The following is a 9,099-nucleotide window of genomic DNA, read 5'->3' as shown; positions in this document are numbered from 1 at the left end:
GGATGATGCCGCAAACCCCGCTGCCTTCATATTCCAGCAACCACTCACACCTGCTAGTCCCTCCACTTACATCCACAGACAGCACCCGTCTCACCGTCGACATTCACGGACATTCATCTTAGGCCATAGTCGGCTCTTATTAGTATTTTTTTTCATTGTAATTCAAGTCGTGATTGTATATCTATTTGTTTGCTTAATAATATTTGCTTCCATCATCGTGGCCCGAGTTAACTCAGGTGTCATTTGGAATCAGAGCTAGCTTAACCCTGGTCCTATCCTAAGGTTCCCAAAGTCCGCCATTTTTTCTTCTTTCATTTATCTTTTCTTTTTTCCTTATCTTTCTTTCGCTTCTTTCTCTTTTCACTCTTTATTTTTTCCCTTTTTTTTTTTTATTTTTCCCGCAAATCCTAAACCTTCAACCATATCCTCGAGGAGATACCTGCAAAACCCAACCCAAGATGAAATATAATGGGAAATATGTCATCTACAACAGAGATTATTAGAGATGGAAAATGGAACCTTGGGGAAGATTACCCTCAAAAAGTGATCTAAAGAGTTGAAGGGGTGACATGGACGAAGATCTGAATTTGTTTCACAAATAAGACATCAAAAATGAAAAATATTGGCTGAGCCGCTTCCGAATTCGATATCAAAGGAGGCTGAGAGGGGAGCCTGCATTTGGGAGACAAAAAGACCTCGACATCAAAGTGCATCTGCTAGAGTTTGAGGGAGGCATGAATCCAATTGATATTGTCGAATGGCTACAATCAGTGGAGCGAATCTTCGAATATAAAGATGTATCAGAGGATAAACGGGTAAAATTGGTCATCCTCAAGTTAAAAAAAATGCCTCTTTGTAGTAGAAAAAGTTGCAAAGGGTGAGAAAAAGAGAAGGTCATGATAAAATCTCCAAGTGGAAGAAGATGGGGAAAAGACTGCAATGAAAATATCTCCCACCTCACTACCTTGCGGCAGAGACATCTTCGAGTGGAGGAATAAGCATGGTTCGATCAGTTCTGAATGAAGTACGAGTTGGCCAAGCCAGAAGAACAAACGATCACCCGATATCCGTGGGGCCTGAAGCCTACTATTAGCAAGGTGGTACGACTACAAATCTATTGTTCGCTTGGAGATATTCAAAACTTAGCCTTAAAGGTGGAACGCCAACAAAAAAATAGCAGGAAATAATCCTCATTCAAGAAGCAGCCTTCAGCCAGACAACAACCTACAGCTATAGCAATCGATAGGGTTCCTTCCGGAGGACATAGCAAGACAATATAAAGAAATGACAGGAAGGATCAGAGTGCGAAGAAACAGGAGAAAGGCAATACAATACCAACTAGGAAATGTTTCAGGTGTCACAATGGTGGCCACATAGCATCCAATTGTCCCACAAGCTCGGTATTCACATTCACAGATCAGGGCGTTATCGAAGAGATGGATGAGGAATCAAAGGATAGCTTAGAGAAGGAACTTCAGCTCCAGGGGGGTGATAGAGAATTACTAGTCATACAGAGGGTTTAGCAGTTAAAGTTGGAGCGGGATCAATCCTGGTGGAGACACAGCATCTTTCACATCAAATGCATAACAAAGGGTAAGGTTTGTCATTTAATCATTGACAACAGGAGTTATAAAAATGTAGTGCCCACACTGGTGGTGAAAAAATTGGGATTGGCCAACTAAAAACATACTCGATCCTATTCCCTTACATGTTTAAAGGAAAAGAACGAAATACAAGTGGATCAATAGTGTGTGGTAGAATTCTCGATTGAGGATCAACTGCACGAGTAAGTATGTTGTGATGTGGTTCCAATGGACATCTGCCACATTCTGTTGAGGAGAACTTGGCAATTCGACAACAAGACCTAGCATGAAGACTTCAAGAACACGTATTCCTTTATAAACACCTGTTAAGGATGCAAGAGGTGGGCAATGTAGAGGAAGTATTAGTCTCGTGGGCCACCTTCCTGCAACCAGTTTGAGATCCCCCCGTGGCAATAGCATTAATTCTCCTAGAGAGAGTAGAGGAGGAGAGTGAGATACCATCACTACTATAGCCATTGCTACAGAACTTCTAGAATGTGATGACTGACAAGGATTAACACCACTGAGAGACATTCAAGGCAACATAGATCTCATATCAGGAACGGTATTGTTGAATCAGCCTGCCTACAGATGAGATCTGCGGAGTACAGGGAGTTACTGCAGCAGGTGCAGTATCTCGTCGAAAGAGGGCTAATCAGAGAGAGCGCCAGACTATGTCATGGCGGATTTGTATCAACACCAGGGCCATCAACAAAATCATCATCAAGTATCAGTTTCACATACATCGCCTGGATGATCTTTTAGACTAGTTACACAGAACAAACATCTTTTCTAAGATCGACTTACACGGTGGATAGCACCAGATATGGATTAGGCCAGGAGACGATTGGTAAACTGCTTTCAAGACACGAGATGGGGTATATGAAGGGACAGTTATGCCCTTCAGCTTGTCAAACGCACCCAACACTTTTATGAAGTTAATAAATCAGGTATACCAAGCCTACAATAGAAAGTTTGTGGTTGTCTACTTTGATGATATTTTGGTATGCAGCCGCTCTGAGGAGGATCGCGTACAACACCTAAGGGAAGTGTTTGAGGTACTGCGAGCAAAAAAAAATATATGCTCATCCAAAGAAGTGCCACTTCATGATGGCTCAGGTATGTCTTTTGGGTTATATTGTGTTTAGTACAGATATTCAGATGAATGCCACAAAGATCGAGGCCATTATAAGCTGGGCTGCATCGCAATCGTTCACTATGTTGAGGCTATTTCTGGTTTAACATCAATTTACAGACGGTTCATTAGAAACTTCAACACTAACACTGCCCCGCTAGCGAATCTATTGAAAGGGAAGGAGTTCACTTGGGCAACTGTCGACCAACTTCGACAATCTGAAGGAGAAAGTGACTCAGACACCAATTCTAACATTATCAGATTTCAATCAACTATTCCACATATAGTGTGATGCATCTAGAGTGGAGATAGGGGCAGTGTTGAACCAGGATAGTCAGCCCATCGCATTTTTCAGTGATAAGCTGAATGATGCTAGAAGAAAGTACTCTACATACGATAAGGATTTTTATGCTATTATAAGAGCTATGGAGCACTAGAATCATTACCTGCTTGGAGCCACGAAGCATTAAAATTTCCCAACAATCAAAGCAAATTGAAGGGCCGACACTCCGTTTGGGTGGAGTTTCTAGCATCATTCCAATTCATGTTTAAGCACAAGGAGGGGAGCCAGAAACACATAGCAGATGCACTGATTCGTCGTCATTTGTTGATCACAACAATGCAGATACAAGTTGTGGGTTTTGAGGTCATAAAGGATTTGTACAAAGTATGCAAGAACTAAGAAAATCTAGGAGCAATGTCGGGAGAGGCTAATCAGGTAGTATTAATGAGCAAATGGCTAATTATTCCACCAGACTCAGTTGTACATTCCCAGGTGCTCGTTGAGAGAGACCGTTGATCATGAGAGCCACAATGAAGGATTAGTAAGCCACCTATTGAGGGAGCATTTCTTGAAAAGAGATGTGGAGTGACACATCAAGCAGTGCAGGATTTATCATTTGGCAAAGATGAGAGGGCGGAATGCGAGGTTATACACTCCATTACAATTACCAAAGGCATCGTGGCTGGATGTTAGTATGACTTCGTGGTGGCTCTCCTGAGGACGCGGATGAACAAGGAATCTATGATGGTTTTAGTGAACTAATTCTCGGAGATGACACATTTATACCTTGCTACAGGACACTGGGCATGCCTCATATCGTCAATTTATATTTCTGGGAGATCAAAAGATTACAAGGGATTACCAAGACCATTACCTCCGAGAGAGACGTCCAATTACTGGGCCACGTTTGGAGGACTTTGTGGGAGGAAGCTAGGCATCAAACTCCAATTCAGTTTAATAGCTTATCCACAAACAGAAGATCAGACAGATGTAGTGAACAAAAGCCCAAGAAATCTCCTGAGATGCTTCTTGGGGAAGCGTATCAAGCTATGGGATCTCATTCTAGCTCAAGCCAGTTTGCCTACGATAGAGCCGTGAGTCCATTGACAGGATGCACTCCGTTCGAGATTATATACAGCCATAATCAGCTTACACCACTTGAGTTAGTACCACGCTTGGAGGTTAACGAGGATGCTACAGAGCGGATTCACGAGATTCAGAAACTCCACGAGGTTGGCAAGGAGATTGCTAAGCAAAACCGTAAATATCAAGCACAGGCAAATAAGTCCAAGAAGAAGGTGATGTTCCAATGAAGAGACCTCATGTTGATTCGACTAAATTAAAGATTTCCTTGAAGTGTGAATATTGCATTAATGAAAAAGAAAGAGGTTACAAAAAGTACAAAAAGAGGTACAATAAGCCTGAGAAAAGAAGGCTCCGGTCAAAATGAACAAAAGGGAAAGGGAAGTGAAAGTTATCCACTTGCCTATCAAAAAATTTAACATGTATAGCCCTTTGAGCACAACCATGTGCAACTATATTTATTTTCTTATCAACATGTTTAAACAAAACTTGCTTGAAAGAAGACAAAAAGGAAAGATCTTCATCATATTGTGGTTGAACTTTCCAACCTCTTTCAATTTGGATTGTTCGAGCGAAGAGATAAAGTTGTAGTTGTCACTTTCAATGATAATGCCCTTGACTTCATACATCCAGGGCTCAATGAAGTTTTTGATTGAGGAAATAGCCTGAAGTTCCACCATAGTGTTTCCCAGTATTAAAGAGGCAATCCGGAAGCGAAGAGAACCATTCGCAATTCATCATAGAGCACCATGGCAATACCACCAATGCAGGACAGGAGGAGAGCACCATCCACATTAGGGGGGGGGGGGGGGGGGGGGGGGGGGGGGGGGGGGGGCTTAAGCTCAGAATAGATGGACCATCAGAATAATATTTCAGAATATGAATGACAGCGCATACAATATTGACTTGTCAGGGTACTACAACGTTTCTGCTACATTCAATATCGTGTACCTGACTTCATACTTGGAGGACCTAGAAGCTTCAATGGATGGGTCAAAGCTCCCCCAACCCCGAGAGGCTGACGCCGGCTGTGAGAGGGGGCTGATTGAACTGACTGTGAAAGAGTTTCAGCCCAAACCCTGTCAGACCGACCAACCCCAATAGGGGTGGGAATTGTCGCTCCACCATGCTCCCCCTTTCCTTTTATGTTTCCCTCCTATTCTTCCTTCATTTTCTATTACTATCCTTCTCACTATCTTGGCCATTCTATGACCTTCCTTTTCTTTTTTTCTTTCTTATTCTCATCCTCACCTATTCTATTTACTAATCCTATTTTATATATGTATATATATATATTAAAAGGAATGGCCTGAGGCTATTATACGAGACTCAGTCATCCCCGATGCGCCTAACAATTCGAGTACCACACCCTCCACCTGGAGGAATCGAACCCCAGACCAAAGGGGACTTACAACAAACGAGTAAATGTCCGAGCAACTGATCTGAGTACGCGGCGCATATATATATATCTACTTGATGTCTTTCTAATGCATCAACAATGGTTATTTAATATCCCCTTTTCTCTTTACGTGTTTTTCTGCTTACTATACCAGCAGATGTAGCATTATAAATTGTATTGTTACTTTTGCTACTATCAAGATAAATCTGACGCCTTCCTCTGTTCCCACCTACAAATAAGGGATATTTTAAGAAATGAACGTCTTTTTTCATAGCAGGGTTGAGGGAAAGAAAAGGAAAGGTGATTTCACTATATTTCTGACCGGGAACAGTACCTATCACAAGAATACTTCTTTTATTAGGATAATAAAACTGAAAAGAAAGCTCGCCCATCTTTTCTTTCATTTTGGGATAAATAGGATCAATGGAGCTTATTCGGCTTATTCGAACCCCTCGGGTAAAATAAGAACAGCTCCTACATTCAAAGCCTTTATTTTATCATTAGCAAGAACTTGTTGCTGTTGCATATCATAAGGAATTCGAAAAACTGCTTCAAATATAGTATTAGGAAGTACAGTTTGCGGAACTTCAATATCCGTGGGCTTATTAGCTAAATCGCAATTGGCACATACAATTCGACCAATTGCATCTCATGGATTTTCATAAACCTGCTGCGCAAAAATGAGATATGCATTTGAAATAGATGCTTGAGTTGTTACATATATCATGATCGATACATAAATGGATCGAGTCGTCTATTATTTTACCTAACAAAAAGTATTTCTATTTTGCATGGTCCAATCATTGCTCCCCAGAATTTCTATAATAAATTTGATAGGTAGCTAGTAGAATTTCCTATCCACAAGTTTGTCATTGTATTGATTATACTGAAATAATTGCACTAAAGGAATATGGTATGAATACCTTCAATTGAAAAGGTAGAAGTATAAAGAATAAGTAAGATGAAAAATGATTTTTTTATAAACAAAGAAAGGTTTTGATTTTATTGATATCAAAAGATCTAATAAATTATTCATTCATTGAATGATAAATTAATACAAGCGAATGAAATACACGATTTAAAAAATAAAAAATCTAATATTTCACAATTGTATCTAAAATCACTGGAAAAGTAGAAACTAGACTAGACATAATCTGATCATTCTGAGTCAATCCAAAATCACTATAGATTAAACCAATCATTAGTTCTCAACCATGGGTCGAGTGAAATTCAATCCATAATCAGTAACTAAAAGAATCGAAAAAGCTTTGATTGTATCACTTGAGTTATAGAAAAAGCTTTGATTGTATCTAAAATCAGCAACTATGATGCTCTCGCTGCTGCAGGTCTCATATAGCGGTCGAGTGACGAATCCGAAGGCCTTTTTCATTCTAGGTCATGCGAAGGGGGCCAGTCCAAGATCGTACAGTTCTTTTGAAAAGACAACAGACGCTCTCAACGGTTAGGCGCCACTCTCTTTCTGAGTTCTTCCAGCTTCTTCATTCTTTCGTGCCGCGGTTAACGAAAAGAAAAAAAAAGAAGAGTAGCGCGCTAGCGCGGCTCGCTTCGCTTTTCGACGCTCCTAAGCAGCTTCACTTCAAAGCCAGCAAACTCCAGCATCAAAGCCGTAGCTAGCGCCTTGAGTTTTGAAGCTTCCAAATGAAGTACTAGCGCCCAAAAACGCACTGTCGAAGCCTACGTTTGCTGCTCCCTTTCTCGCTTCCGAGATTGAGACTGGAAAAAAAAAAAAGAGGAATCCGACAGCCATTCCTCATGCTGAACAGGCTATGGATGACCCGGATCTCGATTGTTGGAGTTTGGTTTACCTTTACCAAAGGTAGATTTGAATGCTTTGCAAGAGTTTATTGACCCGAAGTTCCAACCCCCAAGAATTTAAAATGAAACGTTCTTCCTTACCCAAAAAAAAATAACCACTTAGAATAGTGAAACATATTAGATTTGTAGAGAAATGCAAAATGATATGGAAATGAGATTCATTTTGTTCTTGGACCAATCGGGACCAATCGTATTGTTTCCTCGTATTGTTTCCTTGTGCATTCCTATATGAAGCCTTTGCATATGTGTCTCCAAGTACTCCTTTATCATCTCGTCCAAAAGAAATAGCTCTTCTAATTTTATAATTTTTTCTAGAACATTTTTCTCTTGAATATAATTCAAAGGGATTTCGAATTGCCTAGCATTCCACCAATTAATAACCCAAGTTTCTAGACATTTCTTAAATGAGGGAGAAACCAACTAAGGCATAAAGATTATAGACACGAGATATGGAAATGAAGCCAATGTTTTCTTTTTTTTCATTTTGTATCCGTGATGTGAATTGTTAATGAACATGTTTCATTGGTGGATTATGACTGAGATTTCTATGAAATACGAAGTATATAACAAGAGCCTATAACTCTAACAAGAATAAAGTATTAAGCCTATGAATCTTTTCCTATATTGGTTCACAAATCTTCTTACTCCCATATTCACATTTTTACCAAAGAAAAGTTGACATTTATTAAAGTTGAAAGACATACCAAAAATTTTTTGGAATTTTAAAATAAGTTTATAATGCTACATCTGTTGGTATAGTTAGCACAATAGCACGTAAAGAAGAAGTAGTATATAAAATAACCATAGTTGATGCATCAAAAGCATCAAAAGAAAACTCTCATATATATATCAGAAGGTTAGTTGAAAGGCAGCTTCGGCGTAAGTCTCCTCTACCCCGTGTTCAAATCCCAGATGGGTTAAGTTAGCACATATGGGGGATCCGTACGTAGAGCAAAGAATGATATGTCCGCCCTAAATGCCGATTCCTTTTAATATATATATATATATTATAGTGTGTGTGTGTCTTAGTCTGGCACATTGGTTGCGAACTTTGGTGTAAGTCCCTGGGGTCGGGGGTTCAATCCCTATGAAGGATCGAATTGCAGACCTTCTAGAAGGGGAGTCCGCCCCTCGGTCAGACTATGGGGTTGATCAACGATCAACCTTTTTAAAATATGTGTGTGTGTGCGCGCGCTTGTATAGGTTAGAGAGCTTCAATTGTTTTTTTTAGTTCAGAATTCCACTGTCGGCATTTTCCCCTTCTGATGGCTGTATCCGACAATTAGAAGGTGCTTTGGTTGTAGCTCGTCCGAGGTGGAGACTATCACGGTCATTCTCCCGCCTTCCTGCCGCCCCCCAGTCAACACCAACAACCCAACAAGCCGACAACTCCTCCAATAAAGCCCCGGCAAGCTGTTGACCCCTCCAATTGCTATCATCAGGCCGCTGCCCCCTTTAGCAACTCCAGCAGACTGCTGACCCGCTTCCACCACATCAGCCACTGATTGTCTTCCATCTCCCACAGATCTCAGTTGTTGCTGACTCTCTCCTACGTTCTCCATCATACTACCAGTCAGATCCTCTCCCTTCAGAGCAGCTGCCCACACTATCGCTTCCTCCGATCGCCTTCCAGCAACCCGCCAACCACTTCCAACGCCTGTCCAGCTGCTGTCAACTTCTTCTAAACTTTCCCAGTGGGCAGCCACCCTCCAGCAGGTCGATTGTCATCTACAGCCCTTTTAGCAGCCCACCATCACCTGCAGATCCACTCTGACGCACC

The 9,099-nt window shown here is 40.9% G+C and overlaps 1 protein-coding gene across 1 annotated transcript in view; it reads right to left on the bottom strand.

The window, feature by feature from the left end:
* Positions 1-9,099, bottom strand: part of LOC110031159 — a 47,600-nt gene that overhangs the window by 36,985 nt on the left and 1,516 nt on the right. The gene's annotated exons all lie outside the window — the stretch shown is intronic.

Source organism: Phalaenopsis equestris, unplaced genomic scaffold (assembly GCF_001263595.1).
Source record: "Phalaenopsis equestris unplaced genomic scaffold, ASM126359v1 Scaffold000780, whole genome shotgun sequence".
Lineage (NCBI taxonomy): Eukaryota > Viridiplantae > Streptophyta > Magnoliopsida > Asparagales > Orchidaceae > Phalaenopsis > Phalaenopsis equestris.
This window is presented reverse-complemented; position numbering and strand designations above follow the sequence as displayed.